Source organism: Bubalus kerabau, chromosome 12, assembly GCF_029407905.1.
Source record: "Bubalus kerabau isolate K-KA32 ecotype Philippines breed swamp buffalo chromosome 12, PCC_UOA_SB_1v2, whole genome shotgun sequence".
Lineage (NCBI taxonomy): Eukaryota > Metazoa > Chordata > Mammalia > Artiodactyla > Bovidae > Bubalus > Bubalus kerabau.
Window position 1 is genome coordinate 41025153 of NC_073635.1, and position 27075 is coordinate 41052227.

Consider the following 27075-nt stretch of genomic DNA (forward strand, 5'->3'; position numbering starts at 1 on the left):
TAGAAAACAAAATCTATTTATGTTGAAACTGGATCATAATTTTGTGGGAATTACCAAATGTATGAGAGCAAATATTCTTGTATTTTTATAACAATGGAGCATATGCTAGGTGTATGATGTGCTCCATTAGGCAATTTTATTTTTAAGTCATCTCTTTAAGTCCCAGAGGCAGTCTCCTTTCTCCCTCTATATTTGCTGAGGAATTTACTCACTATTGTCAGAAGCTAGATACCCTAAAGGAAATCTCCAGAACACTAAGAACTGTACAAAGAGGGGCAACACATTGGACTCACTCTGATAAAACAAAAGAAAGCTGCTTTGTGGGAATTAAAAAAAAAAAAGCAATATCAATCTTATCTGGATTTTACTTAGATGTCTAAATTCTATCCATACCTTAAAACCCACTTTAAATTCTAGCACAGCTGGCTAGGTTAAACCTAAGCCTGCTTCAGAGCCTTTAGGTCTCCTTTCTGCCTGGAACACTCATCTCCCTTATTTTCATATATCTGTTTAATTTCATCCTTCAAGCTTCAGCTCAAATATTATATCTTTAAGGAGACGAGCCTATATAATGGGCTTCCCTGGGGGCTCAGATGGTAAAGAATCTGTCTGCAGTGCAGGAGAGCCAGATTCAATCCCTGGATCAGAAGGATCCCCTGAAGAAGGAAATGGCAAACCACTCCAGTGCCTGAGAATTCCATGGGCAGAGGAGCCTGGAAAGCTACATATAGTCCATAGGGTCATAAAGAGTTGGACATGACTAAGCAACTAACATTTCCACACTTCCATATAATAAATCTCCCTTGCCTATCACTCTCTAACACATTTCCTCAGAGTTTATAACATTACCTGATATTATTTTTTCTTTGTTTCCTTCTTTGTTTTATAAAATAGATTACTTACGTTCTGTATTATCTCCTATATCCTTGGTGCCTACATCAATGCCTGACATATATTAAATAAATATTAACTGGTTGAATGAATGAAGAAACACATTGCTTTCTGAGTCTTAATATATCTTCACTCTGTCTTATCTCTGGTCTTGATATTCATCCTTGCCCCAGAACTGCATATATCTCACTTGGCCACTTTTCACTCTCAGGATTTATGTAATTAAAAAATATCCTACATTAAGCTACAAATTTCTTAATAGCTGTGTTTTATTTTATTTTTGAAATAGGCATACATACACTAAGTACTCAAACAATATGGTTTGAATGGGTGGATGTAAATTATATCAATGGCAAATTTAAGAATGAGTATTTCTATCTTCCTCAGCAGCTTTAAAAATGTTCAGTTTTCTAAAGTCTCTGAGATGCACCTCTACGACTATAGCTCTGGCCTGCGCTATGGGTAAATTCTACTGACCTTCAAACACACACAAAGCCATGCAAAGGAAAGTGCCTATAGCCCCAAATAATTTCTTCCATTGTATAAGAATTGGATAGGAAATAAAACATGCCAACTGAGACAATAAAATGGAAGTGGTCAACTTTTAGCCTTTATATTTATTAAAGATACTTGTCTAGTCATCAGAAGAGCCTTTAGCAGAAGACAATAAGAAGATAGAGATTTTGGGAAAGTTTGAAAGCTGAATTTGAGACTTCAATGGGCATCATCACTTCTTTATTGCCAACATAATTCTCTCAGTCTGGGCTCTGGCAGGGAAATCAGACAATTCTCATTGCAACCTGGGGGTTGACATTAATTAAAAACATAAAATCATAAAGCATCTGTGGTGAGTTTAGATGCCAAATGAGATGGACCAAGTTTAAAACTAAACTTCTTACAAAGGTAACTGAATGTCAGAATCATGTTTTTCCCAAAATAACAATAATTACAATGTCTTTCTATAGTACATATACACTTTCTTATAATTGACATAATTGGTATCACTAGACCTTTTAATGTTCCTGTGAGCAAAGTTACAAGGGCATAGGTGTTAATGCTTATTTTAGATCCAAAGAAAATAAATCTACTTTATTTTTTTTCATAGAATAAGAGCTAATAGAACAAAATGTCTACTTATTTCCATATACCCTTGGCTTGAATGTTTATGTAGCTCACAAACTGACAGCAGGAATTAGAAGTGTCGACTTTCTTCAGTGCCTTTTATCCCAAAGCATGAAAGACCCCCATGCACAGATACAAAATAAATAGTTTTTGTTACAGTTTTATCCTTTATGATATTTTGTAAGTGGGCCTTGTCTTCTATGGGGTTTTTTGTTTTTTGTTTTGTTTTACCATACCTATGTAATCAATGAAACACTAAATAAATGACTTAGGCATAAGATACACAAGCAGTCATGTTGAAATTACACTAATTTAGCTTATTTCCTATCAGCAAGTAGAAACAACAGTCGCCCTGTAGTACAAAATAGCATCAAACTCCAAAAGGGGAATGGTTTCACTTTATTCATGGGCAATAAGACTGACCCAGTGACACTGTATTTCTTTTTCAAAATGGACCATGAACAGATATGATATTATCATTCCCTATCCTAAAAATTAAAAAATTGAAGATCAGCAAAATAATATGATTTCTTCAAGATCATACACCTGGAAATTGCCAGAAGGATAGAAGTGATTTGAATGGATATAAGAGAAGACTGCTATGTAGAGTGGTCATCTGTCCTGGTTGCCCAAGAACTGGACTTTTGGCTATATCTTGGGCAAAAGATAAGAGTGGGGTAATCTAAGTGAAGATGCTAAATCACAAGAAGTTTAGAATTAACTCTAAAGTCAAATGTTTACCACTCATGTGTTTCAATACAGGAATGGCATGATTTCCTTTGAGGCCAGGGCAAAGTGTCGCATCTGGCTCACTAAGGACACACTCAGGCCTTTACAAGACATCTGAAATCAAATGAAACTTACAAAAGGAAAAGCAATAGAGTGAGTTTTTGGAATTCAAGGAGGAAATAATGGCTATCAGAGAAACCAGACTGGACCCTGCAAAATGAGAGTAAAAAAAAATAAAATGCTATTTAGATTTCCTATTTACTGAAACATTTGTAGTTAAAACCTTTAAGATAACTGGGAAATGACTGAAAGGGTAGGTAGGTAGTGAATAATTTTTTGTCTAACAAGTGGCAATATATCTTAGAGAATTTATCAAGTAATTGACTCTTAGAAACAAGTCCATTCATAAAAAATAAATAAATGGGTAAACCTGACATTGAAATTATGTAGCATTTAGTGCAAAGAAAACCAATATTGTAATAAAGAACTAACTAAACTATGAAAAAATATGCTATTTTAATAAGAAAGGTGCCTTTACTTGCTTATTTTTTTAAAATCATTTTTAACACAAAAACAAGGACTTGTTTGTAACTCTGTAAATGAATCAGTTCCTGATACGAACTTCCTCCCTGGTTCTTCTTTTTTCAAAGTACTTCAGCTCAGAGACCTTCTGAAGGGCTTTTCAGATGAGCATCACCGCCATCTGGGAAATCCTGACTCCTCTGAGTTTTGTGACTCATTTCTCTTCAGCCTTGTAGATTTCAAACAAAGAAATCATAACAGCAACAAAAACAAATACTCCAAAAGTTTCATAGGTTTTCTTTTCTATGGTAGAAAAAAAAAAACCTTCATATTTCTGTGTGATTAAAAATTCAATCTTATGTCATCTCATGCTGTTCTTATATTAGGGTTTATGTTTTAAATACGATGTTTCAAGTCAACAGTCTGGCTGTAATACCCTCTACACCACTGTGCTTTATCAGTTATAAATTAGCCAGTTACTCAAGTATCATGAGCCATGAGTATTATTCAAGGATCCCCTCTTAAGAAAAGCACCTAAGAGAACCATTTGTCCTACTCAGCCGGAATTTAGATTCCAACTGAATATCCATGTAGCACTGAATATAATTGGGTTCTTATACCCTTTGAATTAATGTAGTTAGGAGTTAGTTTGTAGAGCAGTCAAGCAATTTTCCTAGCCACTTTAATATTTTAAGCATTTCTGAAATCCAAGTACCATGGTAAACTTTATTTGAAATTTCAGATAATTTAAATGGAACAACAGTAGTAAATGAGATAAATAGGGAGATTCTTGGAAAGAATACTTTCTTGGGTGTTTTTCATCACACTTTCAGTTCACAATACAATTCATGGAATAAAATGATTTAACAATCTGGGTGTCTAGAGGAAACCATTCCAAATATCCTTCCTGATTGCAGAATGAGCCAGAATTGTTAGTCAATTCTCTGTCATTTTACTTCAGCTGTAAATTTCTGTTCAAATAACAAGGAAATACTCAGGGAAACAAAGCATATGCAAACAGACAAACCTCCCAGTTAATGAAATGCCTCCATGAGGATTGCAATCAATAACAGTATAATCTATGTTCATAAATAAAAGTATGGCCTCGAAAGAGGAGAGGGCAGTGATGAATTATTCAGGAGGTCTGCTGTGCTGCTACTTCCAGGCTTAAAGCTCTTCAGCAACACAACACCTAGCTTAGCACTTGCTGACTCCAGCCTCCTTCGAATAGCTAAATCTCTTTCTTCTTGCCCTGAATACAATTTATCCAAATAGCCCAAGGCTCTTGCAGCTTATCTGAGGTCCGGCTCCAAAGAAAGCCACTGAACTCCAAGTGGAGTAAGTCACTTTTGGCAGGTCCCCCACTCATATGAAGAGCTATTATTTAAGGTGGGGAACCATTGACTCTAGAAAGTACCACTGACAGTATATAGAAGACTGGGACCTCATAAACACTTTAATTTCTAAAGACTGTCAGGCAGGGTTAATGTGAGAGGGAATTAGTAGTTAATAAGGGGGAATAATAGAAAATGAAACCATTTCCCTTTGCCAGATGTCTGCAATTTTCTGCCTCTTCTCCGTTAGTTTCACAACCAGAGAAGATGTTGTAATATAGCAATCACAGTTTCTCCAAGGATTATAAATGATTCTGCCCCCTCTAGACTTACTAAAATGGTAACAGTGATATGCTATATGCAGTGAATAGTGTTTGGGAATTGGAAAAAGCCAAACTTTATTAGCTGGCCAAGCCCACAGTCTAAGCGTCATGATCAAGTCAGCCTTAAGTGACCCTGGGAGGAGCGATTTTGCAACATCTTCTGGGAAACAATTATAAAACAAATAATGTTTACAATTAGTAATTTTTAATATTCAGGCTAAATTTTCCTTGGCTTTATTCCTTCCATCTGTTAATACTTATTTGCCTAAATAGTTACCCTAAATAATTGACTTTGTACAAAGCTAACATTTTTAGATTATAACACTTGATAAAATAGGAAGATAATGCTAGTCTCTTTTTCAAATTGAATTGTACCAATAGCTCAATTTTTTCCTAAAATAAAAACATTTCAAAAGCATGTCAACTTTCAAAGCACCCAACTCTCCAAAAACTTCTATCTAGAATTTTAGTTTTAAAACTTTAGATGATTAAAGTGGACTATATATATATATATATATTCTCTTAGGAATTTTTTGATGTGAAATATTTTTATTAAAGTTCACACACCAAATACCTCAAGCAGTGTTGATTTCCACTTGCTGGACTCCAAACTCACAGACCACCATCAAAAGCCTTTCCCATCTGATCACCAGAAGAGATTGCTCACAGAAGAAGGTCAGCAGTTTTTGACCTAGTTTTTGGTCTGCAGGAGTTTCCATCAGAAAATAAAATTGGCCATACTTCAATGCCCTCTTCCAAAACTCCTGAATGAGTAGAGAAGATGTGTTGCTTCAGTCTTTAGCATTTTTCTTCATGTCAAAGGAAAAAGAAAACTGATGAAGCATCCCCTAGACATGACTGTTTAAGGAATAACATGTTCGGAAAAAAGAGAATTGTCAAATATTCTACTACCTGCACTATTCCAAATTGAGAAATTAGAACTTTGGTTTGAGGCCACTAAAAGAGAAAATCCTTCTTAAGTTTGTCATTACATTTTGCAGTTAAATTTAGAAATTAATGAGAAACTATGGACAAAATCATGTATGTACTTTGTGGTTCTCCAGCTTTCCCACATTTAGATCGTGATACAAAATAGCCAGGACAATTAATTAGCTACCATACATAAATAGTAACACTTTTAAGTTCAGCATATAAAATCAGAGAAGTAACCCAAAACTGGGCTTTCAAAAGTTTGGTTACTATAGCAACTCCATGTGCATGAAAGAAAATCAAAAGGAATCAAATATAAAGAAGCACATGCAGATCCTTCTCAGCCATGATAAATAAAATGTGGAAGTGAAGACCATAGCCTTAAATTAAATTACAGAAATTGCTCATAGTTTCTTTTTGGAATCAATCAATTTTATGATTTTAATTTTATAGTATTATAAAATCTATTTGTATTCTTTAAAAAGTTGTATTCTGGAAGGAACACTTTATATATCTACACTTTAGCGATTTTTAAGGGTACAATACTGTTGTACAGGACTGTCTACAGGACTTGTCTCGTGGCTCAGATGGTAAAGAATCTGCCTGTAGTATTGGAGACCCAGGTTTGATTCCTGGGTTTAGGAAGATCCCCTGGATAAAAGAATAGCAATCTACTCCAGTATTCTTGCCTGGAGAATTCCATGGACAGAGGAGCCTGGTGGGTTCCATTGGTTCACAAAGAGTTGGACATAACTGAGTGAATTTTACTTTCACTGTTGTTTATATACACAATATTTTAGCTATCTGCTGTAAAACAGTTGTTCATAAATTAGTTCTTAGTGAAGAGGAATCAAGCTACTCTCAAGTATCATTGCATTAAAAATATCTAGAGCCCATATTTAATATATTTAATGTATATAATATAGTATAGGATCTTGAACAGTGCTTTCAGATGAGATCGCGGGCATTCAGGGTGGTATGGCCGTAGACCAAACACTGCTTTCAGACGATAGATTAGATACTTTAATTTCATTTGTCAAATAGTTATTAAAATTATCCTTGCTATGTGGTCTAAATTTTCCATCTTAAATTTGCTTCTCTGTCATTATATTCCAACCATTTAAAATCCCAATGCAGCTTTTCTATAACAACATTAAACTACCTAACTTCTAATCATTGTAACATTTCATTTTCTTTTGTAGGAAGATATTCAGGTAGTAACCGTAAATTCTGGTTTTAGTTATTAATATGCTAATATAATAAGAATCAAAAAAGTTCATTTTTAATCCCAAATAATTGAAGTTAAACTCTGCATAATATTTTTCAAGGATATATCATTGCTTATAATTTCATATTGAGGTGGCCAAAATATGTACATTCTTTAAATGATAGTGACTTACACATAGTCAATAAAACTATCAATAAACACATACAGATTTACTAGTGATCTGAAACCAGGCCATTACAATAAATAGAAGCATAATAATAGCCTCCAGAAATTTTAAAGTAAAAGATAAAAGCAGTTCCTGAAGTTTGTGAAGGGAATAAATGACATGATTTTACCTTACCTCACTGTAAAAATTAATTAGCTGAAAGTTTAAATGAATTAGTTTTCAAAAAGTTATTAATCCACTCAAACATAATTATATGCTTTGATATATTCTAGTCATTGCCCAAATGCATGTGCATTTGCACATAGTGCAATTATAATGTACCTACAAGTTCATTTACTGCTGTTTTATTTTGTCCACAGACATTTTTATTTTTGTTATTTCTATTAAAAACAGATCTATATTTTAAAAAGATATATATTTCAATTAAAATATTTGAAAATATATGTCTAGCATAGAAAAAAAAAAACAAAAAGAAGTATTAAGAAGAGCTAGCATTTGACTCCAGCTATCAAATGCAAAAAAGCAAAATGGCTGTCTGGGGAGGCCTTACAAATAGCTGTGAAAAGAAGAGAAGTGAAAAGCAAAGGAGAAAAGGAAAGATATAAACATCTGAGTGCAGACTTCCAAAGAATAGCAAGAAGAGATAAGAAAGCCTTCTTCAGCAATCAATGCAAAGAAATAGAGGAAAACAACAGAATGGGAAAGACTAGGGATCTCTTCAAGAAAATCAGAGATACCAAAGGAACATTTCATGCAAAGATGAGCTCGATAAAGGATAGAAATGGTATGGACCTAACAGAAGCAGAAGATATTAAGAAGAGATGGCAAGAATACACAGAAGAACTGTACAAAAAAATCTTCATGACCCAGATAATCACGATGATGTGATCACTGACCTAGAGCCAGACATCCTGGAATGTGAAGTCAAATGGGCCTTAGAAAGCATCACTATGAACAAAGCTAGTGGAGGTGATGGAATTCCAGTTGAGCTATTCCAAATTCTGAAAGATGATGCTTGTGAAAGTGCTGCACTCAATATGCCAGCAAATTTGGAAAACTCAGCAGTGGCCACAGGACTGGAAAAGGTCAGTTTTCATTCCAATCCCAAAGAAAGGCAATGCCAAAGAATGCTCAAACTACCGCACAATTGCACTCATCTCACACGCTAGTAAAATAATGCTCAAAATTCTCCAAGCCAGGCTTCAGCAATATGTGAACCATGAACTTCCTGATGTTCAAGCTGGTTTTAGAAAAGGCAGAGGAACAACAGATCAAATTGCCAACATCCGCTGGATCATAGAAAAAGGAAGAGAGTTCCAGAAAAACATCTATTTCTGCTTTATTGACTATGCCAAAGCCTTTGACTGTGTGGATCACAATAAACTGTGGAAAATTCTGAAAGAGACAGGAATACCAGACCACCTGATCTGCCTCTTGAGTAATCTGTATGCAGGTCAGGAAGCAACAGTTAGAACTGGACATGGAACAACAGACTGGTTCCAAATAGGAAAAGGAGTACATCAAGGCTGTACATTGTCACCCTGCTTATTTAACTTATATGCAGAGTACATCATGAGAAACGCTGGACTGGAAGAAACACAAGCTGGAATCAAGATTGCCGGGAGAAATATCAATAACCTCAGATATGCAGATGACACCACCCTTATGGCAGAAAGTGAAGAGGAACTAAAAAGCCTCTTGATCAAAGTGAAAGAGGAGAGTGAAAAAGTTGGCTTAAAGCTCAACATTCAGAAAATGAAGATCATGGCATCCGGTCCCACCACTTCATGGGAAATAGATGGGGAAACAGTGGAAACAGTGTCAGACTTTATTTTTCTGGGCTCCAAAATCACTACAGATGGTGACTGCAGCCATGAAATTAAAAGACGCTTACTCCTTGGAAGGAAAGTTATGATCAACCTAGATAGCATATTCAAAAGCAGAGACATTACTTTGCCAACAAAAGTTTGTCTAGTCAAGGCTACGGTTTTTTCTGTGGTCATGTATGGATGTGAGAGTTGGACTGTGAAGAAGGCTGAGCGCCGAAGAATTGATGCTTTTGAAGTGTGGTGTTGGAGAAGACTCTTGAGAGTCCCTTGGACTGCAAGGAGATCCAACCAGTCCATTCTGAAGGAGATCAGCCCTGGGATTTCTTTGGAAGGAATGATGCTAAAGCTGAAACTCCAGTACTTTGGTCACCTCATGCGAAGAGTTGACTCATTGGAAAAGACTCTGATGCTGGGAGGGATTGGGGGCAGGAGGAGAAGGAGACGACAGAGGATGAGATGGCTGGATGGCATCACTGACTCAAGGGACGTGAGTCTGAGTGAACTCCGGGAGTTGGTGATGGACAGGGAGGCCTGGCATGCTGCGATTCATGGGGTTGCAAAGAGTCGGACATGACTGAGCGACTGATCTGATCTGATCTGATCAAAACCCCACTAGCCTTCTAGACAGTCCACCCAGCTAGGGCCCCTTTCCCATTTTTGCAAGGCAGATCCTTTTCTTTCCCTGGGCCTCTGACCAGATTGTTGTTCAAATATGTTACTCTTATCATCTTGGCCTCAATTTACTCTTAAACTTCTCAGATCTTCTCTGACCATGCCTTATATATAGGAACTTTTGTCTTGTTCCCCCAACCTAGTCATTTTCTATCTCATTATTCTGTTTTGTGTCCCTACAGCAGTAACCCTAGAAATTGCCTTACAAATAAATTCATTTACCTGCTGACACTACACCCCAGTGAAGGTACCAACAGACAGAGGACCTAATTATCTTACTGACCCTGGCAAGGCAACACCTTGCACACAGCATTACCAAAGCAAAGGTACTTAATAATGTGAGCTGTAAAACAATGTGTGAAGGGGAAAAATGAATTAAAAAAATAGAAAAGTCTCATACAATCCTATCACTCATAAGTAAACTCTTAATTATTTTAATATTATGCATTTATGTCACTTAATTTTATTCATTAGTGAGCTATGATAATGAGTAGAAAGAGTTTGTGTTAAATAGTAAGTTAAAATATTGTTATACATGAAAAAATATAAATGATTACTCTTAAAAAGCAAAGTCATACCATAGATGTTGTTTCGTAACCTGAAATTTTATTTACCCATAAGTTAAAAAAATTTCAACATGCCATTGAATTATGAAGTCAAATTTTATGGCTATAGTATATACCATTGGGGAAGGGCATGGCAGCCCACTCCAGTATTCTTGCCTGTAGAATCCCTATGGACAGAGAAGTCTGGCGGGCTATAGTCCATGGGGTCACAAAGAGTTGGACACGACTGAATGACTAAGTACAGCACAGCAATGCATGTGCTATTATATATTTTATAATGTGTGTATGATAAGTTGCTTTAGTCATGTCCAACTCTTTGAGACCCCATGGACTGTAGCTCACCAGGTTGTCTGTCCATGGGGATTCTCCAGGCAAGAATACTGGAAGGGGTTGCTGTTGCCTTCTCCAGGGGATCTTTCTGACCCAGGGATTGAGCCTGTCTCTTACGTCTCCTGCATTGGCAGGAAGGTTCTCTACCACTAGCTCCACCTGGGAAGCCCATAGCAATAACTAATAATTTATAGATGCTTACTGTATTACATTCTGTGTTAAAAACCTTATATTAATTCCCTAAATTATGTTCTTGGTAATTTTGATATTACTCCATTTTATGACCTGTCAAGACTGCCTTTGGATTAAATGACAGAATTAAAATTTAATCCAAGACAAAGAAAACATTTATATTATATCTATCTATCTCTCAATCTATTTATCCATCTTTCCCTTTCAGGAAAAAGTTTATCCTATTATACTGCTATTACCTCTTCATAAGCATACGTTCATGAGAATATTTTTGGAAGCTAAATTGATTTTAGATACCTTATCTTTTATTTCTGACAGATGAATTAGTTATTATTTTTTGATACAATTTTATTTCCTTATTGTTGTTGTTTAGTTGTGAAGTTGTGTCTCTCTCTTTGTGACCTCATGGACTGTAGCCCACCAGGCTTCTCTCTCCATGGGATTTCCCAGGCAAAAATGCTGTAGTGGGTTTCCACTACAGTAAGAAAATGGCTACCCATTTTCTTCTCCAGGATTTCTTCCTGACCCAGGGATCAAACCCATGTCTACTGCTTGGCAGGAGGATTCTTTACTACTGAGACATCTCATCTCCTCATGAAAATGTCTTCATGAGAATATTTTTGGAACCTAAATTGACTTTGGATACCTTATCTTTTATTTTTTACAAATGCATTTTATTATCTTTTTGATAAAATTTTATTTCTAAGGAAACTTGAATAGGTTTTCAAGATGTATTGGAAGCAGAAAACAAATTGCCAACATCCACTGGATCATAAAAAAAGCAAGAGAGTTCCAGAAAAACATCTATTTTAGCTTCGTTGACTACGCCAAAGCCTTTGACTGTGTGGATCACAACAAACTGTGGAAAATTCTTCAAGTGATAGGAATACCAGAGGACCTAACCTGTCTCCTAAGAAATCTGTATTCAGGTCAAGAAGCAACAGTTAGAAATGGACATGGAACAACAGACTGGTTCCAAATTGTGAAAGGAGTATGTCAAGGCTGTATATTGTTACCCTGCTTATTTAACTTATATGCAGAGTACATCATGCAAAATGCTAGGCTGGATGAAGCACAAACTGGAATCAAGATTTCCAGGAGAAACATCAATAACCTCAGATACACAGATGACAAAACCCTTACGGCAGAAAGCGAAGAATAGCTAAGGAGCCTCTTGATGAAAGTGAAATAGGAAAGTGAAAAAGTTGGCTTAAAACTCAACATTCAGAAAATGAAGATCATGGCGTCTGGTCCCATCACTTCATGGCAAATAGATGGGGAAACAATGGAAACAGTGAGAGACTTTTTTTGGTCTTGAAAATCACTGCAGATGGTGCCTGCAGCCATGTATTAAAAGACGCTTGCTCCTTGGAAGAAAAGCTATGACCAGCCTAAACAGCATATTAAAGAGCAGAGACATCACCAACAAAGGTCCATCTAGTCAAAGCTATAGTTTTCCCAGTAGTCATGTAAGGATGTCAGAGTTGGGCTATAAAGAAAGCTGAGCACTGAAGAATTGATGCTTTTGAACTGTGGTGTTGCAGAAGACTCTTGAGAGTCCCCTGGACTCCAAGGAGATCCAACCAGTCCATCCTAAAGGAAATCAGTCCTGAATATTCATTGGAAGAACTGATGCAGAAGCTGAAATTCCAATACTTTGGCCACCTGATGCAAAGAACTGACTCAATTGAAAATACTCTGATGCTGGGAAAGATTGAAGGCAGGAGGAGAAGGGGACAACAGAGGATGAGATGATTGGATGGCATCACTGACACAATGAACATGAGTTTGAGTAGGCTCCAGGAGTTGGTGATGGACAGGGAAGCCTGGGGTGCTGCAGTCCATGGGATCACAAAGAGTCAGATATGACTGAGCGACTGAACTGAAATGAATTGGTATTTGCAATTTTTATCTGTGTAATAAATCATATTTGAATGACTGATTTGTTGATTTATTATTATTAGCCTATTATGTTTTGTTAATTATAAGCTACTTAACTCTACCCATTTTGCACACAATATATTTTTTAAAATTTATTTTCAATTGGAGGATAATTGCTTCATAATGTAGTATTGGTTTCTGCTGCACAGCATGAATCAGCCATAAGTATATATATATATCCCCTCTGTCTTGAATGTCCTTCCCACCCCATTCCCATCCCATCCCTCTGCTGCTGCTGCTAAGTTGCTTCAGTTGTGTCCGACTCTGTGCGACCCCATAGACGGCAGCCCACCTTCTATGGGATTCTCCAGGTAAGAATACTGGAGTGGGTTGCCATTTCCTCCTCCAATGTATGAAAGTGAAAAGTGAAAGTGAAGTCGCTCAGTCATGTCCTACCCTCAGCGACCCCATGGACTGCAGCCTACCAGGCTCCTCCATCCATGGGATTTTCCAGGCAAGAGTACTGGAGTGGGGTGCCATTGCCTTCTCCGCCCATCCCTCTAGATTATCACAGAACACCAGGTTAAGCTCCCTATGTTGTACAGCAACTTCCCGATAGCTATCTATTTTACACACTGGTAATGTATATGTTTCAATGCTATGCTCTCAGTTCATCCCACCGCCTCCTTCCTCCGCTATACCCACAAGTCCTTTATCTATGTCTTCATCTCTATTCTTGTTCCATGTCGGTTCTAGCTGTTGCTTCTTGATCCACATGCAGGTTTATCAGAGACAGAAATGTGATTTGGTATTCTTATCTCTTTAAGAATTTTTCACAGTTTGTTGTGATCCACATAGTCAAAGGCTTTAGTGTAGCAGATGTAGATGAAGTAGAGATTTTTCTGGAATACCCTTGCTTTCTCTATGATCTAACAAATATTGGCAGTTTGGTCTCTGGTTCCTCTGTGTTTTCTAAAACCAGCTTGTACATATGGAAATTCTCAGTTCACATACTGCTTAAGCCTAGCTTGAAGGATTTTGAACATAATCTTACTAGCATGTGAATTGAGTGTAATTGTACAGTAGTTTGAACATTCTTTGCCATTACCTTTCTTTGGGATTGGAATGAAAACTAACCTTTTCCAGTCCTGTGGCCGCTGCTGAGTTTTCCAAATTTGCTGACATATTGAATGCAGCATTTTAACAGCATCATTTTTTAGGATTTTAAATAACATAACTGATATTTTGTGTTAAATGTATCTACTTATTTGATTAGACTCATAAAGCATGGTCAATAGGAATTTTTAAGAATTTTGAGTTTGTATCATTTTGTTTTTGCTTCATATTCTATACTGGATTATTATAGTAGTAGTAAGACAAGTAAAGTTACTTTTCTTGATTAGGATTAAAAAATGTATACTGTTGAAACAAAATGCCTTACAATGAATGGTCAAAATGTGAAGGTTGCTCAGTTGTGTCTGACTCTTTGTTACTCCATGGACTATACAGTTGATGGAATTCTCCAGGCCAGATACTGGTGTGGGTAGCCTTTCTCTTCTCCGGCGATCTTCCCAACCCAGGGATCAAACCCAGGTCTCCCTCATTGTAGGCAGATTCTTTATGCTGAGCCACCAGGGAAGCCCATGAATGGTTAAATTTCATGTTTATTTCTGACTGTGTTTCTACATACGAGACCACAACTTTACAATTATTTCTATTATCTGAAATTTTCATTGATAAACTCACACTGGAAAAAGTATTTGCATGACACTAATAATCACATTAATTTAGAAAACTAATCATTGCAAAGTAAAGGTTCTTAACATGGTCATTAGTGATTAAATTAATTCTGCCTTAAAATAATACCTTTCCTTATTCTATCCTAAAGATATAAATTAATTGTGATTTTTTAATCCTCTGTACAATCTAAGTGTAAAATGTTAAGATTACATTATTTCACTTTAAAAGGGGTCATGTGTGTCATTAGACAACATAATAAAATGGTTAAGAGCAGAGAGAATCTGGGACCAGACCATATAGGTTTTAATCTGCTTCTACTACTTAATAACTGCATCACTCTTAGCAAATTACTTAAACCCTTTGGGACTCTATTCTCCCTTATTTAAAACGAGGAAGATAAGAACTATATTTACTTCATAGTGTGATTGTGAGGATTTAAGTTGTTAACATAAAATACAATTAAGGACAGTACCTGACTTTGGTAAGGAATGTGTCATATAATTCTTTAGTACATAAAGTCAAATTTACTGTTTCATAAAGGGAAAAGCCACTCTTCATCAACTTTCACTTAACCAGAAAAGCTTGTGATGTAGCCTTCTAACTCATTTGCTTCAAGTCAACATCTTTTTCTTTATAAGTGCTGACATTCCCCTGTGGCAGGAAAATCAACATTTTCAGTCACTTGCTTTAAATAATGGACTGAGGCTCAGCTTCAGCATCTATCCATTTCTAATTTGCCTTCAACAGCCTTTTAAATATGTGGAAGTTCTAAAACCCACTTTATCTAAATATCAGGATTTTTTTTTTCTTTTCTTCATGACCATGTCACAAAATATAGTTATTCTGCTATAATCAAACTTAGAACATATCTGCTGTCTGGAGTTATATTTATAACCCAATTTGTTAGCAAAAATATTGCAATCAATATAGAGAGGAAATATAGATAGGTATGAAGTAGTCAGAAACCACACTCCTTCCAATACATTCATGGAAAAAGAAAAAGAGGCAGAACTGTCTTTTGGAGCTTGGGGTCACATCCCTACTATTTCAAGCAGAAAACAAATTGTTTGCTTTACTGCAATAGACAGCAAAAGCTTGTATTAGAAATGACAAATACAATGCCAGGAGAGAAGAAAACATACTGATAAAGGCAACCACGTTGTAGACAACTTCTCTAGAAAATCACTTGTTATCCAAAGCAGGTGGCAATCTGTAATCACATTTATGACAAGTTGTAACAAAACATTTATTCTTTCAGCCTTCTTCTAATGTAAGATATCTGATTTGAAAATAATTTCAATATATAATCTCTCTGCTGAGCCTCGGCATCATATCACCATCTTATATTGCTATAGTTCAAGAACATTGATTCTAAAGGGTGATACAGAATGTTCATAACTATGGGGGAGTAAACAGGGAAGAAAAGGAAATATGGGAGAGAAATAGATCTATACCAAGAATACTAAAAAGGATTTCAGTGACTCTCAAAAGGAGTACTAATAATAAAGAAGAAAAACACACACCCACACATAAAAGACTACCAATTGTCAATCACTGTTCAAGGTTCATTTAAAATATCTTTCATTCTTTAAACTTTTCTTATCTCTGACTTGAATGAGCTCAACTTCCTCTAAATCTCTACAATTCATAAAATGACTTTTAGGGCCCCTTTCATGAATAAGTCTGAATCATTGTAGTATTCCAAAAATGAGCAACACTTCTAGTATTAATAGATGTTAAATAAGTTTGTTGAATAAGTAGTTGTTAATATATGCTTTATCTACTCTTCCACCCCTCACACATTCACAAGTCATTGTAAACTCTTCAAGTGTAGAAACATAATCCTATTTCTACCAGTGACAGTGACAGTCATCAGTGTCATTGAAGAAAATCAGTGATTGTATATGAATGGAGACCACAGATAATATATTTGTCACATAGATGACTGAACTTGACATGAAAACCAAGAATGCATACATGAGGCAAGAGCTTGCAATAATTGAAAATTCACTTTCTAAGAAATTAAAGCAGTAGCATTCTAAAATCACCAGCTCAAATTATTTATATGTATTTTGCAATGCTCATGATAGTTTATGCTCAGTCACTCAGTTGCGTCTGACTTTTTGTGACCCCATGGACTGTAGCCAGCCAGGTTTCTCTGTCCATAGAATTTTCCAGCAAAGAAAACTTGAGTGGGTTACCATTTCTTACTCCAAGGGATCTTCTCAACCCTGGGATCGAATGCACATCACTTGAATTTCCTGTATTGGCAAGCAGGTTCTTTACCAACTGCACCACCTGGGAAGCCCTGCTAAAGGCAGTATTTATACTTAAATTTAACACTTCACTAAGAGAATTAAAAACTAATCCATTAATGCATTTTAGTATCCTACTAGAGAGAAGTCGTCTTCATTTTTTTCTTTTAGGAAAACTCCGGCATAGATTTAACTCAAAATTATTGCTGTTTACACTTCCTTTGGCATATTTTAAATAGAATTTTATAGCAGATTCTGAAGTGTTCATTTTCTAATATTGTCATGAAAAAACTCCACAATGGGTTAAAAAATTACTTTGTAAGCTAAACAATACTTTCAACTTATTCTGTAGCTACTGGAACTGTCATGTCAATGTTAATTTACATAGAATCTAAGCAAACCTGTGTGACTGAAAAAAAAAAAAAAAGCCTAACAAAGTATCTATGTATTTTCTAACAAGATATTTTAACATGACACTTTTTACTATTAAATTAATAAAGTCTTATTTTACTAACCACTTAAAAGATATTGAGTAGCTGAATTAATCATTTAGCCCTCATTTTACTCTTCCATACTTTTTTTTTTTTTCCCCAATTAGCTCATTGCTGAAAATCTCACAGGGCTTTCTGTTTCTTTCTCTCCTATATATCACTTACTATGTTAAATTTCCTCCTGGAGAAGGAAATGGCAGCCCACTCCAGTATTCTTGCCTGGATAATCCCATGGATGGAGGAGCCTGGTAGACTATAGTCAATGGAGTTGCAAAGAGTCAGACACAATTGAGTGACTTCACTATCACATGTCAAATTACGGTGCTGCCAACATACCCTGCTCCCCAAATCTCAGGAATAGAATTGATGTACCCCTATGCACTTGTACAGCATTCTGTTTGAATCCTGTTCTTCTTTTACATAGTTTCTTGTATAATGGGTATCTGCTTTACAGGCTGGTATCTTATTCTGAAAGTGAAAGTCACTCAGTCGTGTCAGACTCTTTGTGACCACACAGACTATACAGCCCATGGAATTCTCTAGGCCAGAATACTGGAGTGGGTAGCCATACCCTTCTCCAGGAGATCTTCCCAACCCAGGGATCGAACCCAGGTGTCTCTCATTGCAGGCAGATTCTTTACCAGCTGAGCCACAAGGGAAGCCCATCTTATTCCAGATGATACATTATTTCAGATAGAGAACTATCTTATGTTATTCAGAGATACTGAGGCTAAACTCTGTAAAAATATAAGATTACTTTCATTTATATTCTTTTGCTAAATAATTTTTGGCTTTTATATTTGAATGTAATACTTCATTAAGAAAGTTTAAAACTTCTATGGTTATGTATTCCTATGCCCATCATAAAGTTTTATGAAAACATAACACTGCTGTAGACAACCAATAACTGTTTGCTTGAGAATAGAGATTATGGTTATTTACCTAATGTAGGACTGCATTTCACATTGTTTTTAAAATATATGCTAATAATTACTTTAAAATTGTGTAAACTTAATGGTAAAAGAGTTATTTCTATACTAGATATTAAGAATGACTATTTGGGAAGGATGATAAAAAGTTTAAAGTGAGAAATACTGTTTGATTGGAGAGAGGAAAAGACATTCTATGAGAGGTCCTATCTTAATAACTAAATTTTTGCAATAAAACATTAGAATGTTCTAGTAAAATAATAATGGGAATGCTTATAGGAATATACTTACTACAAGTAAAAAAATGAGAACCATGGGGATAATTTAAAAGTCATGTGTGATCATGACTTAGAAATACAACCACTCTATGCCTGGAGCTATCAAAGGGTGATGTCATAAAATCTGACAACTCCTGGCCTATGCAACTTATCTCTCCTATGTTAAATATAGCATACCAAAGCCCATTTACCATTAGCTGGCTCAATATTATCACTGAGGGATTTTTGTCACTTTTATTTTAACTTTTCCATGTAAATTCTTCTAAAGGGAATGATTTTTCTTATTAATTATATGCACTTCAACCCCCAAATTATTTAAAAGACAAAAATGAAGATAGGATATATAAATTAAGCAAAGTCAAGCATGTATATATATATATATATATATATATATATATAGGAATTGATAGTCCTGTCCGACTCTTTGTGACCCCATGGACTGTAGCCTACCAGGGTCCTCCCTCCATGGGATTCTCCAGGCAAGAGTACTGGAATGGGTTGTCATTTTCTTCTCCAGGGCATCTTCCTGACCCAGGAATCGAACCCGGGTTTCCCACATTCCAGGCAGACGCTTTAACTTTTGAGCCACCAGGGAAAGTCTAGCATAAATAGCTACAAATCAGGCTCAAATTTTAAGAGGAAGCTAACAGGTGACTTTCTCAGTTTGGGGTGGGTCTTGGGGTTCTATTCCCATGTCAGCAGGAGACTTTGTGGGCACTAGATGGTTATTTCTCATTAAAACCCTTAATCTCATTCATTCAATATGTTTTAAGTTGATATACCTCTTCCTAATGTTTTGCAGAAGTGAAACTGAGAGGCTTGACCCAAAACATTGAACTACCTTTGATCTCATCCAAAATCTCAGGAAGCAGACCTAGTGGAAATTGGCTGTGATTTATCATTGGCAGTATGGTTATATCCCTATTTTATTATACATTTCAACCAGACTTTTAATGTTGTGGTACATAGAAACTAGGCATCAAAGAGAACATTCCTCAGGATTTCAATCCTGCCTCAGAGACTTATTAGTTTTATGATCTTGGATATATTATTGCCTGAGGTGACAGAACCTGAGTTTCCTCTTCTACAAAGTGATGATTATAATACCTTCCTACAAACTGGGAAATTGTAGAAGTAAATGAGATAACCTTTATCAAGTCTCTAGTACCATGATAGTCACATCATAAGCCCTCAATAAATAGAACAGTAGAATCGATTTCCCTGAAAGGGTTTACTCTTAGTATCTAATTCTTTGCTACAGGTATTCACTGACTGCTCTTAAAAATAAAAAAAAAGTGAGTTTTCAAAACACTAAAGGAGCACAATATAATAGTCAGACATGAACATTCAAAACTTAAGACCAGCACTTACTAGACTTTATCACAACTGACGAAACCTTGAACTTTAGCTTCTCATCTGTAGATTAAGGCTAACAGGATTATTATGGAAGCAAGATCTATGAAAGTATGTTAATCTGTCTGAAAAAAAAAAGTTCAGTAAGCATTAGCTTCTCTTCCAATTGCTATAATAGGAGTGTTTCAGGCAGTCTTGTTGTCCTTCATCACAAGTGTGTGTCAACTGTGTCTAGAATGATTGCTCTCACTGCCTCCCCTGGCAGATAGGGTGAGTCTTGGAGGCATGCTTTCCTGTTGAGGGCAGACAGAGCACCAGCATTATTCTTAATGCATCTCTCCAGGCAGCACACATTCATTCATAAGAAATAGAAAATTTGGAATGACTATGCCCTTCATACAGAATGAGTAGAAAATTCAAATGAGTTCAATGAACAGACAGTTAAAGTAAACAAGTGAAGCTAAACGGAGAGAATGATGAACAACGGCAATGGACACTTGACCTCAAGTGATGGAGAACATTCGAATTTGAGGGGGCCTGCACCACAGTGGCAGGGTGGGGTTCAATTCCAGATAGCTTTTGTGGCCTTCAAGAATTAGGATGGTGTTGCTGGTTTACCCAAACATTCAAGGGAAGCTAAAATTCAGGCTCCTCCAACCATGGGATTTTCCAGGCAAGAGTACTGGAGTGGGGTGCCATTGCCTTCTCCAAATTCTTAAATACTTGCAGCTAATTCAGACTTAAAACATGCAGGACCAAATTAAATGTATGAATTATATCAGATCTCAAACAGAAACTCATACCTTTGTAGCCACAAGAAGCTAAAACCTAAAAAGCAATGAGTCACTCAGCTCTCTGAAACTCTGCTGCTTGTTGCTTACAGCTCAGGAAACTCAAAATAATTAAAAAAAATCTTTAAGAATAAATCAGAGTGAGAAAATGTAGCCTATTGTTATTACTTTCCACAAACAGACCAAAAAATTAGAGCATGGGGAGGGAGGGTTGAAAGTTATTTACATCGACTTTTCCCCACAGTGATCTTCTTGAATGGATAGAATTTGCAACTTATTAAAGAAACATAACTGGTAGCAAGAGTGCCAGGTGGGGAACGATATCACCTGAGAAGTGTAGGTATTTAATCCACCTTCCTGTGAAAAGTGTTAAAGTAGAAAATGTAGGGGTGAATAGTTTAGCTCCTTGAAAGATATATCTTTTAGGATCAGCAAATTATATATATTCTTTCCACCTGCAACCCTGATTCACAATCTAGGGACTCATGACGCATCTGTCAGTAGTTAGCTCCATTTTCACCTCTGCCACCTCACTGCAGGAGTTTCACAAGATGGAAAATTCACTTAGGCTACCTGCTCCAGATAAAAGTCTGGAATGGTGAACTCAAATCCCAGGAGCCTCTGGTACATACTTCAGTTCGACAGAGAAAAATTTTAACTGCACTTAAAAGAAAATGACCCTGGAAAATAGGTTAGCAAGGCAGCAGGAAGCATGTGCCTGGGTATGTTTGAATTTAGAATTCTGAGTACTCTTTATAGGCAGAAAATGATGTTTTATGCCTCTAGCTATAAGACAAAAATAAAACAGAACCCCACCACCCTCTTATCAAACCATAAACTTCCTCCAAGAGGTTGATCTGTGGAGGAGCATGCATGAATTATTTGTGCCTTAAAAAACATTTTGAACAAAAGCAAAAGCTTTCCAACAATTGAAATGATAGATTTTTCTTGTCAATGAAGCTATCCATTAAAAGAGGTAAAAATTAACAATCCGTATAATTTATAGACTTCAAATTGTATAATTAATGCATTCATGTTATTATTTATTTTTTAGATGGAAGAAAAAGTATCTTTAATATCTCGTAGACCATATGTCTGCATGACAAAATATTGATTAAATTAACAATATTTGCGGGAAGATTAACACACTCTTACACACACACATACATTCACACACACACCTCTCTATGTATACATGCAATTTGTCACTGTGTACTTGTATATAAAATATTGATTTTTAAATATACTACTCATAGCAAATAGGCAGATATGTGAATACATACATATATCCAACATACATGCATAGGGGTAGAGTGTAAGGATGGAGGGAATTTTTTGTTTAATTACAATGATCCTATCTATAGAAAGCCTTGCTATGAATGCTGTGCTGTTTTTATTATGGATTCTAAACATTGCTGAATTTAAGCACCCTTGATAATAAGTTTATTTTTAAGTGAACCAACAACTAAAGTTACATGTTTTTCAGATAAGTAGAGGGAGAGTGCTGGGCTTGTGTGGGTCAAATCCTATAGCATTAAATATAAGGCTGAGGTGAGCATCCCAGATTTCTTATTTCCTTGTTAAAATGGTCTTTTATTCATTTATTCTGTGTTAATGTCAAATTTAATGAATCACTGTAAACTTGAAAACAAATTATGTATCTTTTATGTTAGGAAAATACTTATTCAACGGGTTAGATCTAAACAAAGCTAAAGGCTCTTTGATAAACAGACATTTCCACAGATTGAAAGGTTGCAGGAAATTTGCTTTGAACACTTTTGCATGATGTATCGAGATATGGTCAGCAGCCAGCATCCTTTGTTATTTGATTCAATACGTCTTTAATGATCCTCTAAACTTCAACAATGTGGTGCTTATGCCTGAGGGATTTATGATATTCTTTAGAGAAACCAGCTTTTTAAATGACTGAAAGTAACTATTACTATTATAGAAAAGTAACTTTCACAACCCCAGAAATAAAAGGGTATTGGTTGGTTTCTACCTACTACAAACCAAGATTAATTATAAATCAGTTGTGTTGATGTGGTAAACTATCTGAACACTAAAATACAAACCACCCAAACTATCCATGTGAACACCGTATGCAGGGCCTAGAACCAGCAGAAGCTATAAAATGGCAAAAAAGAAGTAGGGCATATGTGTCTGTGTATGTATGTATGTGTGTGTATATATCACATATATATATATCTCTCTCACATATATACCTCTCTCCCAATAAGCATCCTGCATGTATTTATATATATGCACGTATAATGATGGTTATTTGGGTGATGCCAGCTTCCTACTTCTGTGTCTATTTCCCCCTAATTCCTCACTTCACACATTTGTTCAAGATTACCACCCATATTAAGATCTTCCCATTCAAGGTTCAGGGAGTGTCCTAGATGAATTTAAAACATTTCATAAACACAATTTCTCTTATTATAAGAAAGAGAATGGATACTTAATTGCTGCTGGAAAGGGGTTATTTGTTCAAAATGGTTATTGATAGAATAAAGTATGAACTTATTCCTATAATATCCTATAATAACTCATTTAAGACTCATATCTCACACCTCCAATCCCATTCCTTAATTTATAAAGAAAAGTGTGATAGTACTTCCATACAATGCCCATACTAGATTTTAGAAAGGTACAAACATGCAGATGTAGAAAGTATGTCTAATGTTCAAACAACAGATCTAGACTGTTCCTACAACAATTCCAGGGAAGCTATTTTTTTAACTGTTCTGTTCATTCACAGCAAGAAGATGTTTCCAGCTGACTTGTTTGATTGAGCTAGCTGATAAGTTTTATTGCTCTCATGTAGACAATGAAGCAAGTGCCTAATGGGGAAAATTGCATGGAGTCTGACTTGGAAGCAAAGTTGGCCTCTGGCTACTGAGTGGGTCCAGCTGAGAAAACTAGTTCAACCCCCTATAAGATCTGAAATGTAAAGCAAGAAAGAAAGACAGAAGATGGATATTTCATTAAGATAGATGAACTCAAAAAGAGCGGTGATGCAGAGTAAGTTAAGAAGGGAAATAGAGGATAAGCAGTGTTGCAATTATTACCAGCATAAAGCAAATTGCTCAGGGTCCCATAAATCTTTTCAGGTTCAATCCCCCATGCTTAACCAGATGATCTGCCTGGATCTCTGCACATGCATCTTGCCTCACCCGCTTCATTTATTTCCTCTTTAACTAAAAGGTACTCTAAAGTTCAGTGTTGAAGCTTTTTGACTAAAGTCATTCTGTTGTCAAAACACTGTTATTAAAGCATATTTTGGATTGTTTTCAAAAACAAAAAGCAAAAATAAACAGTTTCTTTTTGGACTGAAAAACATATTTAGAGATGCTTGAATAGCCAGTGTTACCTAACTTCACTAATTCCTGAAGTACTAATATTTTTAGACAAACTGAATTTATACCTATAACACAACATTAAGTAAGGATAGATTATTCCCCTCTTTACCTAGCCTTGTCTATTTCATTACACTTGGGGTTCTTTTGTGGAACTTCTCTTTGTCTGCACTAACATAGACATTATATTTTTAAAAGTGTGTGAGATTACTTCCATATACCCTAATAAGATATTATTCCTGTGATCCTATTCCAAAAATTTAAAGAAAAATATGCTACACTGTTTTTCTGTCAGAGAAGACAGTGCAATTATTGAGTTACCTTAGGTACTGTGTAATCTCTCATAGTCACATTTTCTTCGTCTCTAACAATGAGAGCAATAATCACACTTTTATCATAGGTTGTTGTAAGAATTAAAGCACTTATTGTTAATAAGGCATATTGTGTTCACCCATAGCAAGTACTCATCTAAGTGTCATTCTTATTGCTGTGGACTTCCCTAGTAACTCAGATGGTAAAGCATCCGCCTGCAATCCAGGATACTTGGATTTGATGCCTGGGTAGGGAAGAGAAGGAAATGGCACCCCACTCCAGTATTCTTGCCTGGAGAATTCCATAGACAGAGGAGCCCGCTGGGCTACAGTCCATAGGGTCACGAAGAGCTGGACACAACTGAAATGACTTAGCATGTAGGCTTGCACCATATTTAGTATCTTGACAGCATTTGACACCCTGACCCTCTTTCATTTAGTTGAAATCTGTCCATTTCATTCCTTTCCCATTATTCTGTCAATCTTTTTTTTTTTAGAATTCTGTTTTATTAGGTGGACATACTGAAAACTTTAGCCTGGGAAACAGCTTTTAAGCCAGCTCTTAGGGACTGTTCCCTCTTCTGTCCATATTTGCATTCACAACTCTACAATCTTGCTTCTGTGTATAATCCTTAAATATTAGTGCTTATTTTCCTATGTTGTTGTTTTCTTCTTTTGTCCTCATCTCCCTTAAGACCTCCTGCAGGAGAAGTGTTCAATTACCATTTATTACCATTTACCACTGATGGTCCTCAAACATCTTCTTCCAGACAGGAAGACATACTATACCAATACTAGATCTCTCAAATTGAATATGTCCCAAACATCTCAACCTCAATACGTCCAAAGTTGAACCATGACATCTAACCTCCATTCCCCAAATCAATCCTCTTTCTATGGCCCCTTGCTCAGTAGAGAGAAACAATACCCACTCAACTGCCCAAGCCATATCTGGAAGTAATCTTTGAATCATCCTTCTCATTCAAACACAATATACAATCAGGTATCAAATGCCACTGACTTGTATACTTCTCAAGCCTGTCCTTTTATCTTTATTCACTGCCAGTATCTTAGCCCATGTGATATTATTTCCTGAATTCTTACCACTGCCAACTCCTATCTTCCCCCTCCGTCTATACACTAAGATAGGAAAAAATGTTTCAAAGAAGTTAAAGATCAGGATTCCTTTTTCACTATTGTAATTGTGTGATCTTGAGCAAACTAATTATTTTTCTGTTTTAATTTCTTCAGTTGAAAATGAGTACAACTAATGTCTTATGCTGGAAGGATTAAATGAGATATTGCATAAGAACTTAGAAGTACTTAGTGTACAATATCTGTTCATTCTGACTTCAGTAACTGTTTTTATCATTGTTTTTCTACATTTGATTATGTCAACTCTTCACACTAAAAACATTTGATGAGTTCTCACTGCGATTAAGAATAATGTTTACATTTTCTAGTTTAGTTGATAATTGGCCTTTTCACAATTTCAGACTCAAAACTCTATCCCCTTTATTCTGAACTTGTTGCTATATGCACCATATCCAGTTTTTGTTGTCGTTGTTTTGCTACTCTTTTGTGCCACTCTCATCCACCCCAGGTCTTGGCACATGCTGTTCCATTTTCACTTCCATCTTTTCCAGTTGAATACTACTGGATTTACATCTTTTAAATTTCATCTTAAAAATGTTAATGATAGGCAATGTTTGCTGTATGCTTATATTGTACCAAACACTGAGCAAAGATTTACAGAAATAATTTCATTTAAATTCCTCAAAATAACTCCATAAGAGAGGAAAACGTTGCCGAGCTTCAATAGAATAATAAATAGATACCCTGGCTATGAAATCTCTTGGTACTCTACACTTAACAGAAATAGCACAATGCAAATGCTTGCTTAATTTTATTGTTAGTTCTACTGTGATGTCCACAAGGAGAGAGATTTTAATATAATTTGGGCATTTATGTCCATTCCCTGGTGGCTCAGTGGTAAAGACTCCATTTGCCATGCAGGAGACTCAGGAGATGAGAGTTTGATCCCTGGGTTGGAAGATTCCCTGGAGAAGGAAATGGCAACCCACTCCAGTGTTCTTGCCTGGAGAATCCCATGGACAGAGGAGCCAAGTGGGCTACAGTCCATGGGGTCACAAAGAGTTGGACGTAAGTGGGTGACTGAGTATGGCACCCATTTAAACACAGTTGTGTTACATGGTAATGGCACAATAAACCTTTGAGTCAGGAAGACATAAGTAAGTATGTTACTATGTCTCAGATACTGTACTGAGTTTGCTTTTCTTATGAGTTACTGGTAAGAATCTCTATTTTACAAAAGAGAAAACTGAAGTCGAGAGAGCACCTAGAATTTACTGTCTACCAGCCATAGTGATTGTAAGAGACAGTATTTATTTTCAAAACTGTCAGCTGCAAAAGCCCATGTAATTCCCAAATTTCAATCCCAGTGGGAGTTTAGGATTAGCAGATGTCAACTATATATACAGGATGGATAAACAACAAAGTCCTACTGAATAGTACAGGGAACTATATTCAACATCCTGTGATAAACCATAATGGAAAAGAATATGAAAAACAATGTATATGTATTATGATTGAGTCACAGAGGGATGGTATGGGGAGGGAGGAGGGAGGAGGGTTCAGGATGGGGAACACATGTATACCTGCGGCAGATTCATTTTGATATTTGGCAAAACTAATACAATTTTGTAAAGTTTAAAAATAAAATAAAATTAAAATAAATAAAGAAAGAAAACAAAACAAAACAAAACAAAAGAAATGAAATACATTGCGAATTAACTGTAATAAAAAATGTTAAAGTCCATGTAGAAATTC